The sequence below is a fragment of the Dermacentor variabilis genome, unplaced genomic scaffold (genome assembly GCF_050947875.1).
Source record: "Dermacentor variabilis isolate Ectoservices unplaced genomic scaffold, ASM5094787v1 scaffold_13, whole genome shotgun sequence".
NCBI lineage: Eukaryota > Metazoa > Arthropoda > Arachnida > Ixodida > Ixodidae > Dermacentor > Dermacentor variabilis.
Genome location: NW_027460291.1, coordinates 34,825,822 through 34,849,449, shown reverse-complemented (window position 1 = coordinate 34,849,449; position 23,628 = coordinate 34,825,822).

Here is a 23,628-nt window from a genome sequence, read left to right as displayed (position 1 = left end):
GTCAGCTAGTGCTTGTGCCTCTCCTGTCCCTACTTTACCAATTACTGTTAATCTTGATGCGTTCCATTTCGTACCGTTCTTCGGCAAAAACGAATTCATGCCCACTCGTCTCTTCCCCTGGATCGGCATAGAAAAATTGTGTTTCGTCTTTGGTCCGCCTTCCTTTATTTTTACGAAATCTCCTGGCTCGATGGTAGACGCTCTGGCACCTCGTTTTTCATCGGTGTACATTTTTGATCGTTGTTGCTCCTCCTTAACACGCTGTTTCAACTTTTCCATGGCGACACGCGGCTCCTCGAAAAATTCCCTTTCTGGGAGGCCAACAACATCCAATCTTGTTCTGGGTCTTCTTTCATGCCGTAGGTAAGCCGGTGACGCTCATGCAGTTGCATGTTGGGTGGCAATGTAAACACTCAGGTAGTCCCAGATTGCCTCCTTCAGTGGTCTTCGTTCCAATGCCGCAACCTGAACATATTCCTTGAGAACGCGGTTGAACATCACAATCTGACCATTGCATTGCGGGTAATACAATGTTGTAACGCAATGCTGGATTCCCCGATCTCGTAAAAACTGCTCAGAACATGTCGACATAAACTGACGCCCGTTGTCAGTCGCAATGCTTTTCGGGTACCCTTCTCTCGCAAAATGTTCCAAAAGCCCTTTCACTATACTGCCTCTGCAGTGATTGTGGACACAAATGCCACCTCGGGCCACTTACTGTAGTAATCAATAATAGTGATTGCAAACCTGCACTCCGGAGCGGCTCGCTCCATCGGCCCAACGATGTCGATTCCAAGCTTTCGCCACGGCTTCTCGGGCCACTTTACTGGCTCCAATGGGGCCCTTACGGTTTTTTGCAGATTTATCTGATGCTTTGCAGATAGCACGATTCCTAACCAGCGATTCAACATTACTGTCCATTCCGGGTCACCAGTACTGTTCCCGCAACCGTTGTTTGGTCCTTACAATGCCTGGATGCGATTCATGTGCCATCATAACCAGCCTGGAAGTGAGTGTCGATGGGAGAACGACCCGTTCAGCGCAAAACAGTAGCCCGTCTATCACCGACAGCTCTTCTTTTATACAAAAAAAACAACCATAATTTTCCAGCTAAACAGCGCTTTTCCGGCCATCTGGACACAACATGCTGCGCCACCTCATATAGTAATGAATCCTCAGCTGTTGCTGCTTGCAACTCACTCTTAGTGATCATGCTGGAAATCACAGCAACTACTTCCTCCACCGGTTCGTCCTCTGCAGAGGTCAAAGGTAACCTAGAAAGCGCATCCGCAACGACATTGGTGTTCCCCTTTGCGTGCGACACAGTGAAGTTGTATCTAAAAAGTCTAGCACACCAGCGTTCAATACGCAGTGGGCGTCTTCCAACCCCATTTGTGGACAGCAGTGTCACCAAAGCCTGATGATCAGTTCGTAAGACAAACTTGCGGCCCCACAGATAAACGTTCCAATGTTCGCACGCCCATTAACATGCCAGCGCCTCTCGTTCCCCGGTAGAGTACTTGCGTTCTGTTGGAGTTAGTGTCCTCAAAGCGAATTCCACTGTACGTACTTCTTCCGTCGACTATCTGCTGTAGTAGCTTCCAGTCCATATGCCGAGCCGTCAGTGGTCACTTGTTCAGGCAAAGACGCGTTGAACATAGCCACCACCCCACATGATGACAGCATCTCCTCGATCCTGCAAAAACTCTCCTCGGTGCTCTGATCCCACACGAACTTCTGTCCTTTACGAAGAAGCCGTCCCAGCAGCTCCATCACCTCTGCATAATTGGGAAGAAAATGGGAGTAATAGCCTACGAGCCCAAGGAAAGACCGCAGCGAGACTACATCGGCAAGTGATTGTGCTTTAATCACAGCATCCACTTTTGACTTGAGTGGGGCAAGACCACTTGCACTCACACGATGACCCAAAATGGAGAGTTCCTTGACAGTGAACAAGCATTTCTGATTTAGCTGCAGCCCCGCCACAGCGATCCGATGCAATACCTCGCGAAGGCTACCGTTGTGCTCGTTCTTAGTCTTTCCAAAGAATATGATGCCGTCGATATAAAACAACACGCCCTTGCAGCCTTTCAAGATTTCTTGCATAATTCGCTGAAACGCGACTGGTGCCGATGCAAGGCCAAAACACACTCTGAGGAACCTAAATAAGCCTTCGTGCGTAATACAGGTTATTAATTGGCGACTCTCTTCGGCTAATGCCTCTTTATGGTAGGCAGCAGCAAGATCCAGTTTCGAGAACCATGCTGCTCCGCTCAGCGCATGCTACAGTTCCTCCGTGTGCGGCAAAGGGAAACCATCAATGACTACTGCTTTGTTCGGCTCGCGCAAATCGACGCATATACGAATAGTTCCATCCTTCTTCTGCACAACCACTATAGAAGACACCCATTCCGCAGCACTGACCTTTTCTATAATGCCTGCATCCAATAATCTTGCCAGTTCAGCCGCTACATTCTCTCGCAGCATCAGGGGCCAACGTCGAACCTTCGCTGCTACTGGTTTTACATCTGGGCGCCGCTTCACAGAATGTAAAAAGTTTTTCGCTAATCCCAACTTATCAGCAAAAAGAAAGCAAAACTCAAATAATTCTGGAGGAAGCGACTGGGGGCTGACCGTGACTTGCAGACACTCCAGTGTAGAACCGATGATGTGCAATTGTAGCAGGTGGACCCCATCCAGTCCTAGTAATGCCATGCTTTGGAGAACAGCGTAAAATTGAAGGCAAGCCGAGTTGTTCCCGCGTACAACTCTGGCTTCGAACCATCCCAAGACTGGAATTTTCTTCTGTGAAAAATCCCGCAGCGTCGCTGAAGCCGCAGTCAAAGGAAAACTGTTGGCAAACTTGGCTCGATGAACGTGGTCTGGCAAAATAGACACCAACGACCCAGTATCTACCAGCAACTGAAGTGGCTCGTTCTCAATAACGACGTCAACGACCAAAGTCCTTCGTTCGACTTGTCTGACCGCGAGCACAGTGAGCACGTCCTCCTCGCTAGCGCCGTCGTTTCGGACCTTCCGCACGTCCCGCTCCGCCGCCCTGCCACAGACCGCTCGGAAATGTCTCATCCTGTGGCACTGGGAGCAACGTTTCCTTTGTGCTTTGCATTCCTATGAATTAGCTAGGTGCGTTGTAGAGCAACACCGGTAACACTTGCGCACCGGCGTCATTGCCGTGTCGATGTCTGGGCTTCTGCCTTGAGATACGTGCTGCACAATGTCCGTTTGTGGCGACCCTTGGCCATAGACCGCAGCACACTCCGCGGCCTGCTCGTACGTCTGCAGCATTTCCACTACCTCTGCGAGCGTAAGTTGCGACCCCTTCACGGGCAATTTCTGTCGCAACTCAGTGCTCCGTACTCCGTCAACAACCCTGTCTCGTAGAGCCGCTTCCAAGAATTGCCCGAAGTCGCACGCCTTTGCTAACTGTCGGAGAGCACTGACGTACTCTCGTATCGGCTCATTCGGCAGTTGCAGACGTAACGTGATTCGACGTCACTTGACCAGTACGTCGACGGTGCTTGAGAACTGCCGCTCCAATAGGCCTAACGCCTTCGTGTAACTATCCCCTTCACTTGCCTCCGTCTTGTGTTTTCCTGCTGGTTTGCTTGTTTCCGGCCCGGCTTTTGTCGTGTCTGACGTTCGTGCCGGCTCTGGGCCCAATGTGCGAAAAACACAGCGTCCCTCGACCCCAAGACATTGCAGCAGAATGGCCTTTTTCCGTAGTGGCGGTTGCGCGTCCATCCCCGTCGCTTCAAGGAAATTTGTGAAATCATCGCGCCACAGCTCCCATGGAATTGTCGCATCTCCAGGAGTCTCCAGGAAAGGCGGTAATGGCGGTAGTCCGTACGCTGCCATATCGTAGGGGACGCCCCTTGGAACAGCACAAAGCCAGGTAAGGGAAAGCAGTCCGTCGCTAGCTCGCGAGCTTCACCGACTGCGCCAGATCGTAGTGACGCCAAGCGCCGAATGATAAGACAAGACTATGCATTGACGGGCAACCATGGAACTCCACTTTATTCTGATGGCAATCGCTTATATACAACTGATATAATTGACAGCGCCCCCTATAAACAACAGGGAGTATCGTAATTGACGCTAAAATTTGCGCCTTGGATTTTACAAGTCGAGATCTTGAGATATAGAGAGTCGGCCGGAAACCATTTTCGAGATGAGCGGTGCCAAATACAGGTTCAAACCACGGCAGGAAAAAATTTCTACTTAACTGGTATTTGGAGACATCAGAGTTGAAGTAAACGATGCTTTGCTGGACATCGATGCTGTGTGTCCAATGAAAGTTAAATGGTGAGATACAACTTGTCTCCTTGCGGCGTCCTTGGAATCGTTGCGCTAATTGCGCCTTACATCTGTAGCAACGAACCTTACAGTGGCGCTTAAACTTCATTATCTACTGCTTTCTCCACCGAAGGTACGCACGCAAGCAGATAAACAGACGGACGGCTACACACACATGTGGTACAACGTGCATGCTAATAGTCGTGTGCTGCACAGTGTCTAATAGAGGCACCGATGCCTAGAATGAGTCGCGTAATTACATTATCAGTAGGCGTTCGCAGTGAGGTGGTAACAATCAGCGCGTTGTCGGGTCCATCTCAAGGCAGGTTTTGTATGAAGCTGGTTCATTTAATCGAAAGGATCGCTCTGGATTCTTCGAAGGCTGAGAAAAAAGATCATCGTCATCATCATCAGCCTGGAACCGCCGACTGCCGGGCAAGCGTGCGTCTATTTGTCGTACAAAAATTCCTCACGTGACCTGATCCTAGGTGCCTAGGGACAGGATCGTTTAGGAATTTTTGAGAAGGCGCGATGCTGGCGCCGAGCGGCCGAGCGACGCCGTTGCGTGTTCGGCCTCGGCGTGATCGTTCTCTGGACCGCGCGTTGTTCAACATTGCTCATGTGATCGTGCGTGCGTTGCTTGTGTGTTGGTTGTAGGTTCTGTGTTACTTGGCGGAAGCCGTGAGTAGTGGCGGTGCGGCAGTGCGGCTTTGGCCTCGGTGAGCTCTGGCACTACAGAATCTGCATTGTGTGACCCGTGCTTTCTTGAGAACCCGGCGAAGTGGCCTAGCGCCTCGGTAGCGAAGTTCTGAGAACTGCGATGTGGCGCCGCCGTGTCCGACTTTGCTTAACGGACATCGAGGGATGTGCTGCTCGCTGCAAGTCATGTAAATGCAACTGTGTCGACCGCCCACTGCTCAGCGCTGAATGTGTGTTTGGTGTGCTGTCCTTGAAACGAGTGGTGCAGCCGTGCAGCGGGGGTGGCGGAGGTGCAGAGTGGCTTAGGGTTTGCGCGTTCACAGACATGTGCTCCCGTCTCGGTCTCATTAGCGGCTGTCGCGGGATTGTGGTGTGCTAGCTCCTTGCCTGGTATGAAGTTTACGACGCTAACACACAGCTTGTTCACGTTTTTCCGCACTATATGTCATTTGCATGACGGCCGAGTTGAAAACGAGACATATACTGTTCTTTTCGTTTGTGTGTTGTAAATTACTTTCTATTGTGGAAGTTCCGGGAGTCGTATTACGCAAGGAGTGCGAACGTAATATATATGTATATATGTGTGTGTGCCTGAAATTTTGAATTACCCATAATATCCTTTACGACTAATAAGTGGGCTACACGGCCTGTGTGAATCAGCTACCGTATGTTGCGACGCTCTTTCGTGTGGTAGAATGATGCATGGTCCGCGTTTATTTCTGTACTGTTGTAAAAACCATTTGTTTATTTACTCAATACAAGGGTACGGCTTCTTCGCCGCAGTACAGCTTAGTTACGCGGTGAAGCATACTAAAAGTGGGAGGGGGCCGCCATTCCACTTAGGCGACCCGAGAGGCGGCACGAGTGTATAATTAAAGAACTCTTATTGCGTCCAGTGACAGTGGAGATCATTAACTGTAGCACCAAAGCAGTGGACCCCTACCAGAACAAGGGCACGTAGTATGCCCATCTCAATTCTTGTGCTTATGCCAGTCTTCTTTTTTACAGCAATAGCTGCTATGGGCTAACTCCCCTGGTTGTTCTGATGTCTACTGGTGTTATCCCTGGAATTCCCGATTTTCTTGCTAGAATATTGTAAATAAAGTTCTCATTGTGCTGCGAGGATTCAAACATACGAGGGGCAGTCCACAATTCTACATTTCAGTCACTCTGCTGAAGGTACAGTCGTGGTGAATACTGATCCCGGAGAGCGTGATTTAGCCAACAGGTGCCATGATTGGCTAACAACTGCTCAGTGTCTGCGTACTGTATATAGAGCTGGCATCCACACCTTTAAGTTCTTACACATCACCTTCCCACTTGTGAAGGCAGTCCTATGTTAAATTTTCTTTTTAGATGTGATGACAATGATTGGGTGCATCTGCTTCATTAATCTTCTTCTAGTGCATGGCTTCTCAGATTTACTGCATGGAGCTGTTGGTGTCTTGTTTTCCTCAAGCAAAGCGCAAGACCTAGGAATGGGTAGCCCAAATATAGATTTGAGAAAACCAAAACAAATTCAGTAGTAAGAAGCTAAAGGGTTGTTTTAGTGTAGATCATTGGCTAAGTCCGGATATGAAAGAGGAGGAAGAAAAGCCGAGTCTTTGCACTTCGACACTTTGAGGCACAACGCCCACAAATATATACGACTCTTACTTATTTTACTTTAAGGAGATTACCGACTTGCATTGGCAAGTGTTCACTTCAACAAACCATGTATGAAGTAAGCTTCCTGCGCATATTTCACCAGCTACTGCATCATTGTTTCCCATTACGAGTGAAACTGCAATTTTCTTTATGCCACAACTGGCCCAATTTTGTGTTTTGCAGTAGGATGTTAGCAGTGCAATTAAGGCACTTAAATACTCAAGAATAGTAGTAGACAGAAAAAAAAGTAAGAAAGCGTTGGCTTTTTGTGCATAGACTATGCATACACCTGGTGCTCTTATGGTCATTTTTTCCCTATCCGCTAAACCATTCTAAACAAGAAAAGTTTATACACAATTAGTTTATATATAGACCACAAATAAACCACAGGTATCGTTGGTAAGCAAAGTATATTTATTCGGTGACATTTTCTGCAGCCCTGCTATTGCGCTTTCCTTCCTTTTCAGCTGTGCAGGTTCATTAAGAAGTGATGATACAGTTTCACAATTTTAATCGTTGAAAGACTTAGCGAAACCTTTTTCGGGTTGTTTCTTTCTTGGTTTCAGACTCTGCACATTGCATTTTAAAGCGTGTTTTCTGTGTTTCTTGCTTTTTCTTTATGAGTAGGGCATGTCAACATTTTTAACGCCATTTCAAGTATGTGGTGCCATAGACTGTTCTCAGATGGTGTCTTGCCCTTTCATTCTGTACAATATGATGTCGGTTTTTTGTGTCCAAGGCCGTTTTACAGCGGGATTGTAGCATTTTGCTAAGTTTTGCCTCTGGCACCCAAGCTTGAAAGATTGCTACTCACTGCTGGTGGCATGACACCCATGTCACATTTCTTCTTCAATAAAAGGAAGTCTGTCACTCATCCTGTGCACTGGTTGTCTTTTGTCTCTTTGAATTGCAATTGGTTGCCTATATTTGCTCTTTTGTTGCATTTCAGGTTAGGAATGGCTATCATAATTGAAATTTAACCATATCGCAAACAATGTGGATGATATGTAATGGCCACCATAACTATAATAGATGTTAATAATTCAAGAATAGTGCCTTTGCATGGTGGTGCAGCCATGAATTGTGGCTATAAGGTACCAGTGCTGCAGATAGCACTGCTTGTGCAGAATATAGTTCGACTCTACTACTTTCAAATATCATTGTTTATATCTGCATTTGTATAGCTCCTGTTTCTGTGTACAACAGACATCTGGTGGAAGAGTGGCTTGCACCTGCAGTTGGGTCCAATGAATAGCCAAATTTCTGCTCGTTTTCATGTTATTAGCACATTAGTGAAGGCAGTCGTTTCTATAGTAGCCTGTTTGTCCAGTGTAGAAGCCGCTGCAGGGTATCAGGATCTCATACACATCTTCAGCTTTGCAGGGGACACAGCATCTGGCACATAGTTTGTCACAGGCCATGTATTCGGGGCAAGTTGAGTTCACTCACTAGCAAAGGGAGTACCAAGCTTGTTGGATATGAAGTAAACCGCCTGTATACTCAGTGGCCTTCTTCATTTCGTGTGACGTATGTGGCTATAGCGACCCTTGCTTTAAGCACTTCTTCTCCAGCAGCGGTTGTTTGCTTTTGAAACACTCAGGATAGCTTTCAGCAAGCTGGACAGGAATAACACTGAAAAACCAGCAGATGTTAATTCTCGCACTTATCATGCGAAGCTTCGTACAGTATGATGAGGGCGTAAATAAATGAGGGTGTTCCTCAAGGCCTTGTAGCACATGTCACGAGTTTGGAGCAACATGATGTATAGCACTGCTAAACCTATCGCATGCTATAGGTTTAGCAGGTGTGGCTATGGTTGAAGTACAGTGCAAGGTCAAGAAAACAGATATCTATGAGCAGCACCCTGGTAAAGGAGACTGGGAAAACTAGTGGGAAGCCTGTTGAACATCTGGTTTACCCACTTGCTGGCTCCATCAGGCAAAGTATGATAAAGAGAAGGAAGTCATCAACACATTAGAAGGTTTTTACATATAAACACTGTGCTAAGGTAATAACATGCCAACAAGTCTTAGTGCGCAGGCTATGCACGACCAACTACATATGCCTTCTGTTTGGACATTGCTCATTGTAACTAACAAGGATGCAGTGGACAAAAAAGAACAGCAGCTCCATTAATTTCGTTTCACTGGTATCAACAGTGTTTTGTAAGTGTACATTGCCATACTCCCCAACGCCTTCTTAGGTGACATCATCAAGGACCAGCTTGAGGCAAGGGGTAATAGACATCTTTACAAGCTAAAAATGCATGCATGCATGGAGAGCGCATTGTGTCCAAAAAGTAGGCACTTCACAGGGGTACTGGAGAAGAAACAGGTTACTAACAGTGGGCAAAGACAAGCTACTAAACACCCAACACTGTTGCCATGTAACGACCTCTGAAACAATCCCGCTTAAAGAGGAAATCATCTTTGCTTATCCATAAAGAGGGCGGATGGGCAAAGCCCCTTCAGTAATGCTGCCAGTTTCAAAAGCCCATTTTGCACATCCTGAATGCTTCCTTCTTAAGACTTTGCTAGTTGCAAGCATTCAACTGTCCAAAAGCTGTCATTGAGAGCACTGTTGCTTTGGTGGCAATAAAGTTCAGAAGCAATTGCAACAAACCTCCCTTCCTAGTTGGCCTGGATGCTCACGGTGCTTGTGAAGCAGCACCATGAGGCAAGCAAGGTGAGCGGATGCCTTCAAGCCCTTGTTCATTTATCACACTGTTCTGTTAGTAACAACCACGAGACTTGAAAACAACAAGCTCAAGTTCGGCCCTCGCATGGTTACTGCGGAGGATCCATAAAAAGCACTAAAACAGAAAACTCAAGGGAAAGGATAAAGCACCATTTAACACTTAGTATTGCTACAGCCCATCCCCTTCTTTTATTTTGTATACGTGCTACATATTTTTACTATATATATAAAATTTTACATACACTATGTGCTGGTTCAAAGAGGTTCGAAACACTGCAATGGAAGCTTCAAGTAGAAAAAGTGCCTGGAAGAAAAGAAAAGCTGTGCTGCAACCATCTCGGCAAGATCTTGTCCCTTTAATAAAAATTGTGCTTCCATATTAACTTGAGCCCTCCAGTTTAGAGTAAAGTACCAGTCCACTTATGAACAATGAATCAATTCTCAAAGAGCATGTGCAGTCCAGCCAAAAGCAGGGGCAAGAATCCGCATTGTGCTCCTGCATTGAAGGTGAATAACACATACCACAATGGTGAATGTCCTTTAGTAAGCTTCCCTGCAATATGAAGTTGCAATGTACAAAGAATTGTAAATGAAGCTTGCCATGAGCACAGATGCACTAGCAAATTATGTCACAATTTAAAATAATGAGCACAGTGTAAACCTATGTGCCCTTTCCACTCTTAGTATGCTTTACTGCACGATGTTTATTTACACCCCTGTATAGCGGTGTAGCAAGCTGCAAAAGAAACTTTGCATAATTAGGCTTTTTAGGATTATCTTTCTCGAAATACACTAATATTTCGCGATGAAGCCTAAGCAATGTACTGCGGTGAGGCATACTAAAAGTGAAAAGGGGCAAGAGCTCTTTAATCATACACTCGCGAACCCTCCTCCTCTCAGGTCGCCTAAGTGGACATACTATGCTGGCTGATAGCTGCCCCCTCCCACTTTTAGTATGCTTCACCGCGTAACTAAAATGTACTGCGGCGAGGAAGCCATACATTTGTATTGAGTGAATAAACAAATGGTTTCTACAACAGTACAGAAATAAACGCGCACCATGCATCAGTCTACCACACCGAAGAGCGCCGCAACATACGGTAGCTGATTCACACAGGCCGTGCAGCCCACTTATCAGTCGTAAAGGGTATTATGGGTAATTCAAAATTTCAGACACACATATGTGTTTATGTTTACGTTCGCACTCCTTGCGTAATAAGACTCCCAGAACATCCACAATAGAAAGTAATTTACAACACACAAATGCAAAGAACACAGACATATGTCTCGCTTTCAACTCGGCCGTCATGCAAATGACATATAGCGCGGAAAAACGTGAACATGCTGTGTGTTAGCGTCGTAAACTTCATACCAGGCAAGGAGCTAGCACACCACAGTCCCGCGACAGCCGCTAATGAGACCAAGACGGGAGCACATGTCTGTGCAGGCGCGAACCCTAAGCCACTCTGTTCGTCCGCCACCCCCGCTGCACGGCTGCACCACTCGTTTCAAGCACAGCACACCAAACACACATTCAGCGCTGAACAGTAGGCGGTCGACGAAGTTGCATTTACATGACTTGCAGCGAGCAGCACATCCCTCGATGTCCGTTAAGCGAAGTCGGACACGGCGGCGCCACATCGCAGTTCTCAGAACTTCGCTGCCGAGGCGCTAGGCCACTTCGCCGGGTTCTCAAGAAAGCACGGGTCACACAATGCAGATTCTGTAGTGCCAGAGCTCACCGAGGCCAAAGCCGCACTGCAGCACCGCCACTACTCACGGCTTTCCGCCAAGTAACACAGAACCTACAAGCAACGCACGCACGACACATGAGCAATGTTGAACAACGCGCGGTCCAGAGAACGATCACAGCGGACGAACACGCCACCATGACGCCATCACTGACGCCATGGCGTCGCTCGGCCGCTCGGCGCCAGCATCGCGCCTTCTCAAAAATCCCTAAACGATGCTGTCCTTAGGCACCTAGGATCAGGTCACGTGAGGGATTTTTGTACGACAAATAGACGCACGCGCCACGCAAAGGCCTCTCCCATACTTCTCCAACTACCCCGGTCATGTTCTATTTGTGGCCATGTTGTCCCTGCAAACTTCCTAATCTCATCCGCCCACCTAACTTTCTGCCGCCCCCTGCTGCGCTTCCCTTCTCTTGGAATCCAGCCGGTAACCCTTAATGACCATCGGTTATCTTCCTTTCTCATTGCATGTCATGCCCATGCCCCCCCCCCCATATCTATTTCTTGATTTCAACTAAGATGTAGTTAACTCGCCTTTGTTCCCTCATCGACTCATTTGCCTTCAACCGGACCACGGGATGACCACTGTTTTCTCTAATTTGGCCCTAATTGCTGTCTTTCATACCATGTCAATTGTTTAAGTAACATCTTTCCCCAGGTAGCTGGTTTTATCACTCATGTTCAATGTAATACACATATCTTCAAGAAGTGTTTGGAAAATTTCGTGCATTTTGAGTATGTTCAGGTCGTGTAACCGGTTGCAGCCTGTCCTGTAACAAAATTGCCTAGCTCCCTATATTTACTTCAATTTCATTGTGGGTTATTTGTCATCAAGAGAACTCAAGCTTTCCATTGTGGTCTAGTTCTCATGAGAAAACATCGATTGACATAAGACGTCACTCGTACTTCCACAGTGCCCCCATTGAAAAAGTCGCCGCTCTCAATCGTAGAATGCACACGAATTTGCTAATGTGACACCGAAAAACATGCAAATGATGAACTGAAGTTGGGAAAACAGAACGATGGCGCAAATAAAAAGAAATAACGGCGAGCATAATAGCTGTTTAATGTGGAAGGACCAGAAAGAGTATCAATGCTGCAGTTCCAATATGGATATCGGGTAGTGAAGTGTAAAGAGGAAACAAAGTGTAGCTTACGGCTTTTTTTTTACCTTTCTGGAACTCGTTCAAGTGTGAAGAACCGAGACAAGTCTTCAATCGGTATTTAGTGCTTCCTATCGGAAACCCCATTTGGCGTTAAATCTATTTTCGTTAACAATGAATGAATAAAGATAAGGTTAACGTGGCGGACGGCGCTCGGCATCTGTTGAAGATTAGGTAGAAGGTAGGCTGGGTTTGAGGATTGTGATGAAAACTATTCTCATTTCACTCTTCGTTTTTTTTTTTGCCGATATGGACCTTTGTGCTTCTCCCTAGGCGCATGTGCAATTGAGACGTTCTTGCATGGAGTGGTCGACTTCTCCTAAACCGTTCAAAACATGCCACTTTGACTACCCCATGTCGCGATGGCTTTCTGTACTTCCGGGACAGATTGCGTTACATATACTAGGGTTCTGATGTCATAGTGTAATAAGTGTTGGATGTCCCATTGCCCATTCGAGAAAGCTGTTGTACTCCAAATGAGCTGCTGTAAATCTCTCCAACATGACGCATGGCAATATGTGCATCAGCGCCAGTTTCCATTTGTAGCTTAACCAATACGGTGTGATAATTCTTCAAGTTAGCACATGTAATCATTAAAATAAATGGTGTAATAGTCAACAATTGGTAGCATTAGAAAAAAAATCTGGTTATGTATTGGTCGCCGCTTCAAAATTAACCAGAAATTATCAGAAATTATGCCCCGTGGCTGCTGCCCCAGTGGCCACGGGGAAATATGTCCGCACGCGTCCCTCCATAAAGCCTGCAAACTTAGAGCATTAATCGAGCTGCTCGTCATTTCAAAGACGAATTTCATGACTGTATAATTGTTGCTTTCATTCTAGTGACTCTGTCTTCATCCGAAAAAAGCCGCTCACGACAGTGAGAACAACCTGCTTACATTTAAAGAGGCATTTTTATTACTTCAAGAATACAAAATTGCAAAGATAATATAATGAAGAAAACGAAAACGTTGAACAACTGATAACACAAATGCGCGTAAGAAGCTCTGGGCCCTCTGCGCTGCCCCCGCGCAAGCACCACCACCTCATGCCGTCGCCGTCGGCTGCAAGGTGTCGCGTCAACGGCACGTAACAGCCACCGTGGGGCCAACGACTGCAGCTCCGAGCCCGCACTCCCCGCGCAGCCGATAGCAGCGGTACGTGCCAGCGCTGCTAGTCCAGTGGCCGCGGAGAAATAAGTCCGCAGGCGCCGCAGACGCCACTCGGAGCTGTATGTTGAGTTCGTGGGACTCAACGCAGCCCCAGGTGACGAGGTGCCTCAGCCAGAGTTGCTCATCGCTGGAAGGACGCCCACCACGCAACCCTGTCCGCTGCAGCAGACGCGACGATCCTCTTCCAGATGGCGACGGTGTTGACCTGCTTGTCGAGGATACGCACGTGGACGACTCGAGGAGCGACGACTCGGCGCTTGTCCGTCGCTCTAATCTCCCGCCAGCGTCCGTACCTCCCACCGGCATGCCTGATGTGGCAGGGGTGTTGCTTCCAGGCCTGGTAGCCCTGAATGGAGAGGGCAGGTGTCTTCTTGCGCCACTGGTCGCGTCTCGACTGGCCACGGGTCCCTCGTGGTGGTCTCGCCGCCAGTAGCCGCTGCTGTGCTCGGAAGCACAGGTACGTGAAGTAGCGTGAGCCCACCGGTCGCGTCGCACACCACCGTCGTCGTGTCCTTCCACTCCTTTCGGCGACTTCAGCTCGCAGAACGCAGACGCGGTTCGGAACGGGATCGCCAAAAGACACGTACGTCAGAGAACGTTGGCCCGTGCGCTTCGTCTTCTTTTCTTCGTCGCTTTCTCGGTGCTTGAAAGAATGCGTGGCTCATCCCTCGTGGTGTAAAGAAAAAAAATTTAAAGGCAATCAAATTTTAAGAACATAATGAGGACTGTGCTTTTTGAATTTTTTTTTCGTTGAATTCGGCGTACATACATCGGGTGTTAGAAAAACCCGGATATCAAGTTTCTTTTTTATTTCTGAACAAATATTCACAATAAAACTCACTTCAAGCGAGTTGTTCAACGGGCCACCTAAAATACGCTGTAATTTCTCATGTGTGGAGCATTGGAAGGAATCAGGCTCCGTAACGTAACTATGAAGTTGGCGTCCAGACAAGAAAGCAACATCAAATGCAGCCAGAATTTTCTTATCAATAGCTTTCTAATATAGTATAGATATGCTCTTCATGATGGCGTACTCCGAGCCAATGAAACTTCCAGGCACTGAGTTAACACAAATTGATTCTCGTCTAAGCCGCCATGCTGTATAATTCATTTAATATTTCGTTTTTCTCCATTAAGTTAGGTTGCTCGATTTTTTTACTTCGTACTGAAATATTAAGCTGAGCGGCTCTTTTTTTTTTGTGTGTGTCTTTGTACAATTTAGACTGTAGCATTTTATCACACGGCTATGAGCCTAACCAGGGAAGCGTTTTAACATAGTTGTTGTAAGACGAAGCGCACTTACTTTCCCAAGGACCATGGCTTTCTTATATCTAACATAGAAACAATTTTTATTGATCTTTTAATTACAAAATTAAGGCAGTTCTTTATATTAAGATTTTGGTAGCAGTCCCACATCAATGCACCTTCCCCTTTTGATTTACTAAATCGTACTTCATTCGAGATATTTGCGGTTCAATTTCAACAGTCCATCCTGGCAATATCGAAACCTTCAACGCCAAGACCGTCCGAAATGCAGCCCGCTATTACTTGAGAAAGAAAAGTTGCATCGAAATCATTTCGTTGACCAATGCGCATTAGCTCGCCGCGAAGCAAACCCCGTTTTCCTCTTCTTCTGTCTCGTCCTGATTTAATTTTTAAGACTGCCGGTGCCAGATGGCATAATTCTAGTCCTTCAGCTAGTCTACTTGAAGAGTACTCGCACAAAACATTCAAACGCATAATCGGTATATTGATGAAAATTAATTGATTACTTTTTCGACTAATTACCATATTGCACTTATAACAATTGCGTTTCATTTTCAAAACGTTGCCTGAATTTATGTGGAGCAATCTGTATGCATCGGGTGTTTCAGCGAACACTTTCAAAAAGTTTTTGAAGACTGCCTATGGGAGACAGCGCTATTCTAGTCCATGACCTGGTCTACTTGAAGAGGCGGACATTATTTCCACAAAAAGTTGAAATGCATAACCGACATGTGAACAAAAATTCACGAAATATTTTTAACTAATTACGTTATGGCACTTACTGCAACTTAATAATTCCAGCCGGGGAGTTGGCAACGCTGTTCCACTTAGGACAAATTCTCAGGATGACGCCGCTTTCGAGGTATTAATTCCCGAACTTTGCGGAGAAATACATTGGCGTTCAGGTTACATTTGTGCTTCAATGCTTAGAAGGATGTTTCGTTAAGAAAGTAAGTCGAACGACAGCGCATTCTTGTTGACAGTTTGACGGTACGTTTGTCGTCAATGGTGTCGTCCACAGAATGCTTTTCAAGTACGTATGCCTTGCAGCCAGTTCAGCTAAGGGAACAGACGCAGCACAAGAAGTGGTTTCAGGTAAAAACGTGAGCAGTGTCACTGCATGCTTCTTCCCAAACCGTTCCTCTGGCTACCAGAACGAAGCCCACTAGGGTGGAAGCGAACAAATAAGTTGCGCTCCGCTGCACCAACTGGAGCGGGCTTACGGTAATCACAGCTTAACGGGCACCGCGGCGGGACGCTGTCCACCCCAGCAGACACGCTTGTTTACAAACACGTGGCGCGCTGTCGGACAACGCGTTCTCTTTGCGACAGTGCGCGCGATTACAGCAAACAGCAGCCCACTTACTTGAAACCTGAAAACCACTTCAATCAATCAATCAATCAAGGAAGTTTATTTTTCACGCTATGCACATCGAAAAAAAGGTGGTTGGAGAAAAAAGTTGCACTTTCGCAGCTTGACAAAGCTCCAGTCACCCGCACACAGCACTGGTAGCGTGCGGTGAAAAAAAATTCTTGTACAACTTAGGGAAGTCGAAAAAATATAGTAAAAACCTAAGCATACAATGTAGTACAGCGGCAATTGTTCATTACAAGCATTGATTTGAGCATATCGAATAAAAATGCACAAGGTTTGCGATCCGCCATTGAAATAAGAAATGGGTAAAAGAAGAAATACAGAAACTGCTGAAACTCAAACGCAATGCAGAAAACGGATATCAGAAAGCATGACGCAAGGCTCCGGTCACTCCGTTGAAATAAACAAACGTGCAAGCAAACAACGAAAAACGCATCGCAGGAACAAGCTAGCAACATGCACAATGTTTTTACAATTTCGTACAAGGGAACGCTCATAATATTATGCAGTCTGAAAATCTTTCTCAACAGTCACATAAGTACGCACGTTGTAAAAAAAGAAAAGTTGACTTCGTGCCGATCAAGTGGATCACATGAACACTTCAAAAATAGTTTTACGAGATAGGGTTAAAACGTCGATGTGTCTTTGATCCATGTAATTTAGTGTTGAGGGTGATGCGTGCCGAATTCGCTCTGTTCCGTGGGTTGTGCGCGAGAAAGTACGTGCCATGGCGATCTGTAGCGGAAAGCATGCGCATTGTTCTGTTCTGTAACACTAGCGTTTTCTAGAAACGTAAAAAGCCTTCTAGGACGGCACTTTTTTAACGGCACAAAAGTCTGTATATGTATATACCTTCAGCCTTCATTATCCCGTGTTTGTGAAAAAAGTGGTGCTGTGTTTTGTAGATAAGCCAGGTTTTCTACGGCACGAATAGCTTTCTTCAGAAGTAATTTAATTCGGCTTAGGTGAGTTGCAGTGGTGTTCGCCCACACTAGTGCGCAGTAACAGAGCTGCGCATAAAAGAGCACATTATACAGATTTTTTTTATCATACATGGTAGCAAGTACCGGTTGCGGTTTAGAATGCCAACCCTTTTGCTGAGCTTTGTAGATAGTGGCCGAACATGGTTATTCCACGACATGTCGTCGGAAAAGGTAACATCAACGGTCTTAACGGATTTTTCGATTGCGATACTGTTAGGGCGTAGAATAACGCGGTCTGCAGGTGCTAGATTTCTTTATTTTGGGTCCCATACGACACGGATGTTGTTTTTGCTTCGCTTAATGTGAGGCTGTTTTTTCGGCACCACTCTTTTAACTGGTGGCAGAAATTCCCCGCACTGCGTGTTATTTTTTCGATGTCCTTACCACTAGCAAACACAGCGCGGTCATCCGCGCACATAACGATTTCTGCAATTTGTAGCAATCATAGCAATACCATTCATATAAAAAAAGAAAAAGGGCAGCGCTGCGTCTGCCCGCTTAGCTTAACTGCTGCCCCTGGCCACCAGAGATAGCGCAATCGTTAAAGTAAGCCTTTTCTACACAACCTCTTGAATGGCTATTGCAAAAAATCGTTCTTGTCCTCTCTGTCACCCACCCACAGTTTCTCTTTCTTCTTTTTAATCTGCGGAAAGTGGCATAAAAACACACTCTACATTTCGTTTTTTGTCGATAACGGTCGACATATCTAGCCGAAACGTCGAAACCATAAACAGTTGTTTTTGAAGCAGTGCATCGACCTTACAACTATAGATACATACATGCATACATACATACATACATACATACATACATACATACATACATACATACATACATACATGCATACATGCATACATACATACATACATACATACATACATACATACATACATACATACATACATACATACCCCCATGAAAGCTCTTCTACGCTCTCCCATACCCTCTCTATCTCTACCACGTGACCGGCTTGCCACACTTCCCACACCTTGAGAGCGTAGCTCTTGGCCCCCGTTCCTGCGGCGAGCTTCGGCGTAGTACCTCGTAACCAAGTGAACGAACACAGCGAAACATGAAAGCGAATGCGGAGCGTAGCGGGAGATGAAAGACGTCAATAGCAAATAGAGCGTGAGGAGCAAAGCGGAGGAGAATGGTGCAGCGAAACCCTGAGGCGGAAAACGAAGGAGGAGGAGGGTATTGCAATAGCGTGAGAAGAAAAGCATAGTGCTGCGCAAGACGCGGTTTGCGGCGACAACGGCTCCGAGATGGCGCCAGAGTAGCGGGCGTAGTCTTTATGGAAACAAAGTGCTGCGTGAGCGGAGGTTTGTCTGTGGCGGCAGCCGTCAACCGTGCCTCCGCGTCACTCACGCGCGGCCTCTCTTGGTTTCCTAATTAGCGTGGCAATAACGCCAGACCGGGCTCCGTTTGCAACGTGCTGCATGAGGCAGATTGTCTGTGCGAGCCAATATATAGCGAACCGAAAGCACTTGTTCTGCTGCACTCAAAGTTCGCATTAGGGAGTTTCGTCCTCGCCGGGAATTTTTTTGAAGCGCAGCTCTTGGTCGCCTGTTTCCGCGTTTTGCGGTGCTCTCACCGTCGTCCTCGCCATACCAAGGTCATCATCCGAGCGCTCCTGCTGCCATCTCTCGCGCAAGGCGCGAGTCTTGCTTTCCCATTGTGCTCGAAAGCCGGAGCATGTGTTCTCGCCTAACCTCTCGCCCCCTTCCTCAACGCAGCGCCGTTACGATGACTTTCTCTGCTTCCGTTCACTCCACCCTCGCCGTCCCTCCTTCCGCTGTCGCGGCACTGCTGCGGTGCCCGCGGCGGGTGCTCCTTGCCGCCTCGCGCATGGTCCACGGCTCTCCGCTCCTCCGTCCCCGCGTGGCGTTGCTGTACGGCTTTCAGTCGTGTCTCTCGCTTCCCCGTTTGGGGCCGCGTTCCTCAGTGGCATTTGTCACCTCTGGCAATGCTTGCGCCGGCTGTCCCTCTCTCGCCTCCACTCTTGCCCTATACCTCCCCTTACATGACACAGTGCCGTTGCGATGACTCTAAAGACAGTTATAGCGTTTCGTCCCCTTACTTCTACTTCCCAACCCAATCTTGTTCGGCCATTTGAGGCCTGTCTGTGAGTCAATGAGTGTGTGACCTCTACTCAATAGCCCTTGTTAAGAATGGCCCGCTGAGGTGCAAGTTTTGCCAGCCAGGTGCGAGAGCGGCGTCTACTTTTCCTGGAAAGCAAACGGTATCACTAAGTCTACTGTGTACCCAGGACAATACGTCGCGGGCGCCACTTTGCGTCCCGGGATTGCCGAGATGATTTCGACGAACCAGGCTTTGTAACGGAACACGCCACCGCCGACCCGGTCTGCTGTGAGTAAGGGAGTCCCCGAGGGAACGTAGTTCGAGGCCCTTTCCCACGCACCGTTCCTGACGTCAGCCCCGAGTTCTCCAAAGACAGTCTGACCTCGGTTGGGGACCGTGAACCTGTGCGGAAGTGTGTGTGTGTGTGTGTAAGCTCTCGCGCAAAGAGGCGGCTCGTCTACGGTGCCTGGTCGAACGTTTCCCTCACCTTGGGATCGAGGGAGGACCGAGGGTTTATAAACCGCTGTTGTGCAGCTGCTCAGTGTACTTTCTCTCGCAGTCATGCTAGACTGATGAACTGCAACGTCCTTATGTAGATACTGTAAATAAACCCACATTCCTCGTTCTCGATGAGAAGCCGTGCTTCCCTTATAATGTCCTCAGCGTGGATAAGTTGGACGATGGCATGGGCCAGCTACCATGTAATTCATGCCCGACTCCAATCTTGACAACAGGTTACGAACGGTGGGATTGAGCTTCCAATCCTTAGAACTGGCTGACAGCGGTGACACCGACTTTGCGACGTGGTGCTGTGTCTGCGGTGAGTGCTTGGTTCTTGCTTTGACTCTCTTGGCTTCATTTTGGCCTTGTTCTGTTTAGAACTGTAGGGAAGCTAGATTGTTGATTGTTAACTAGGTTGTGTTTTCCTTGGTTAATTTATCGAGCAAGGCCAAGGCAGTGAAGCAGCAATCATGGACTTAAGGAGACTGCTGAGAGACGAATTGTTGATTGTTGGTGAGGAACTGGGCCAGATGTACGCAAGGAAATGCTAAAATCGGAATTATTGCAGCTAATTTCCGAACAGGCAAGTGAGGAAGAAACTAAATGGGGTTGGAACTTCTGAAAAAAGGAGAGAAACGGGACAGAGAGTGAGGACAATAGAGAAAGCAACGCGATAAAGATGGGGAGTTAAGAAAAATGCTACTTGAACTTGAAAGCAAGCGTTTGGAGTTGTCTCAAGGAAGTGAAGGGCCTCTGGGACGATCAAGTGAGGCAGAATCATACCGCATGGACAGGCTATTAAAGCCATTTGGGGTCGGGACCGACATAGGCCTATTCCTAAGAAATTTTGAAAGGACTTGCGAGAAGATGAACTTCGGTCCGAGTACGTGGCCACAGCGGTTGCTGTCTATGTTGCCATGTGAGGCTGCAGAAGTAATCGCCAGACTCAGTGCGGAAGAGGCATATGGTTATGCGAAGATCGAGGCTAGTCTTCTGAAGAAATGCCGCCTTTCAGCCGAAGCTTTTCGGCAAAGGTTTAGGAGCACAGAGAGAGAGAGAGAGAACAACTTTAGTAAATATACCTGCAGAGTCGGTTAGGCTCCCTCCACGCAGGGAGGACAAGCTTTTACCGCGACGCGGCCACTACGTCAGTCTCGTGCATTGTGCTCCTCGAGGTCTTGGTTCCTCGCTACTTCCGCGGATCCGAGAGGGCCGCCACCCTCTTCCTGGGGGTGCTGCCCCCCTTCTCCTCGGTTTCGCGAGGTCGCTGCCTCTCTAGAGCTGCCGAGACCTGCTGGACGGCCTTTAGTTGTGTATCTTGGTCATAGGTCCTCGTTGCAGCCTCTAGCTGCGGCGGGATTGTCGTCTTCTCACTGGCTGCTCGTGGATTTATACTACAGTCCCAAAGGATGTGAGCCGCGGTGGCTCTCTCCTTAGCGCACAGTCTACACACGTCACTCGCGTACACGCTCGGACACACGTGCTTAGCTAGCACCGGGGTGAGCAGGGACCCCGTCTGTAATTGCCTGTATAACACTGCCTCCAACCGGGTAAGCCCCGGGTGAGGTGGCGGCATAGTCTGTCTGTTAAGTCTGTACCACTTCACTATTTCGTTGAAGGTGGTCATCTTGTCCTTGGCACTGCGCCGCGACCAACACTCCGAGTCGGCCGTGCTTGCAGCTGCGCGGTTGGTTAGTCCTCGCGCGGCCGAGTTGGCCGTCTCGTTATGGTTCACGTTCCCGCGTTCCGACACGTCACTGCCCATGTGGGCCGGAAACCACTTGATCACCACAGCGCTTTTGCGTCCGATGTCTTCGGCCTTGCGCTGTATGCGCGCAGCCTCACTACATACCCTACCCTTGGCGTAGTTCTTCACTGCCGTTCTAGAGTCACAACACTGTAGTGCATCCGGGGTCGGAGACGGCCAAGGCGATGACCACCTCCTCCGCCCGGTGTGCCTCTCGAGTCCGGACGCTCGCCGCGGTCTTCGTTGCACCCGTCGATGCCCCGACAGCCACCACCGCGTATGCGTCGCTGCTCCCTCGATACTCCGCCGCGTCCACGTAGATGGCGCCTTCTTCTCTGGCGTGGAGGTCCACAAGAGAGCTGGCCCTCGCCAACCTCCGCTCCTTGTTGTGCTCGGGGTTCACGTTCCTCGGGATCGGGCAGACCCTGAGCTTTCTGTTGATGCTATCCGGTATAAGTACGTCTTTCTGCTGCTCGTCTTCCCTCTGCTCGAGGCCAAGGTCCCGCAGTATCTTTCTTCCGGTTCTTGTTTCAGAGCGACGCTCGAGTTGCGCCGTTCTCTGTGCTTCGGCTATTTCGTCCAGCGTGTTGTGGACTCCCAGCGCCATGAATTTTTCGGTGCTCGTGCTCCCAGGAGGCCGAGTGCCGCCTTATACGCCTAGCGTATTGTGGCGTCTATCTTGTTACGTTCGCTCGGCCTCCAGTTGTGGAAGGCGGCCACGTACGTCATGTGGCTAACTGCGAAGGATTGAACGAGCCTAGTCAGGCTCTCCTCCTTCATCCCCGCTCTTCTGTTGGACACCCTCTTGATGAGTCTCATTGCCGCGGCCGCTTTGCCTGCGAGCTTGTTGACCGTTTCACCGTTGACTCGATTTCGCTGGATGAGCAGACCGAGCACTCGAATCTTCTCGACCTCCGGTATTACTTGTCCTCCCGCTGTCTTGACCGTGATCTTGGGTCGCTCGTACTTGACTTCCATGTTCTTTCTTTTCCTGCCCGCTCCTGTCGGTAGAATCACCAGCAGTTCTGACTTGGCCGGAGAGCAAACGAGTCCAGACCCGCCCAGCTGCTCCTCGATGGCGTTGACCGCTTCTTGCAGCGTTGTCCCGATGTGTCCGTCGCTTCCTCCTGGTACCCATAGCGTAACGTCGTCGGCGTAGATGGTGTGCCGGACTCCCGCTACTCTTTCTAGCCGGTTGGCCACCCCGATCATAACGAGGTTGAAGAGAAGCGGGGAGATCACCGAGCCCTGCGGAGTTCCGACGCTGCCCAGCTTCTTCTCTTCGAGCTGCAGATCTCCCGCGCAGATTATGCTGGTCCGTTCCGTCAGGAAGTCTTTGATGTACTGGTATGTCCTTCTGCCCATGTTTAGTCTGGATACTTGGGCCAAGATAGCCGAGTGCCTCACTTTATCGAAGGCGCTCTGCAAGTCCAGCCCGAGTATGGCTCTGTTTCCTTGCTGCCCGTCGTATCGTCGATGATCTCGTTCTTCAGTAAGATCATGGCGTCTTGCGTCCCGAGGCTATTCCGAAACCCGATGATGGAATTTGGGTAAAGCTCCGATTCTTCCAGGTAACGCTGCCACCTGTTCATGAGAACGTGCTTGAGGACCTTTCCCACGCACGAAGTCAGCGAGATCGGCCTGAGGTTCTCTATGTTGGGCGGCTTGCCAGGCTTGGGGATGAGGATCGTCTTGGCTGCTTTCCATTGCTTGGGCAGCCTTCCTTCTTGCCAGCACTTGTTGTAGAAGTTCGTGAGCGTTTCGATGGCCGCTTCGTTGAGGTTCTTGAGCGCTCTGTTGGTCACTCAATCGGGACCCCCGGCGGACCTGCCATTGAGATCCTGCAGGGCAACTCTGACTTCCCATGTCTGGATGTCTCGATCTAGCGTCTCGTTCTCGTTGCCTTGGTAATCCGGGTGTCTTTCCGTAGGGGTGGTCGGTAGGTACTTGGCGTCCAAGCGCCCCTTGACCTCGTCCTCCCCGTGTTCACAGATTGCCTTGTGTAGGATTCTGGCCAGGTTGTTGTGTTGGTGGCCCTTGGTCTTGGTTTCGTCGAGGAGGTGCCGCAGCATGTTCCACGTCTTGCCCTTGTACATCTGTCCGTCGGCTTCGTTGCAGGCCTCATTCCACTGTTGAGTGCATAGCACCCTGCAGTGGACCTCGATCTGCCTGTTGAGCTCGGCGATCTTCTTCCTTAGACTTCGGTTGGTTCGTCGCTTCTGCCACCTC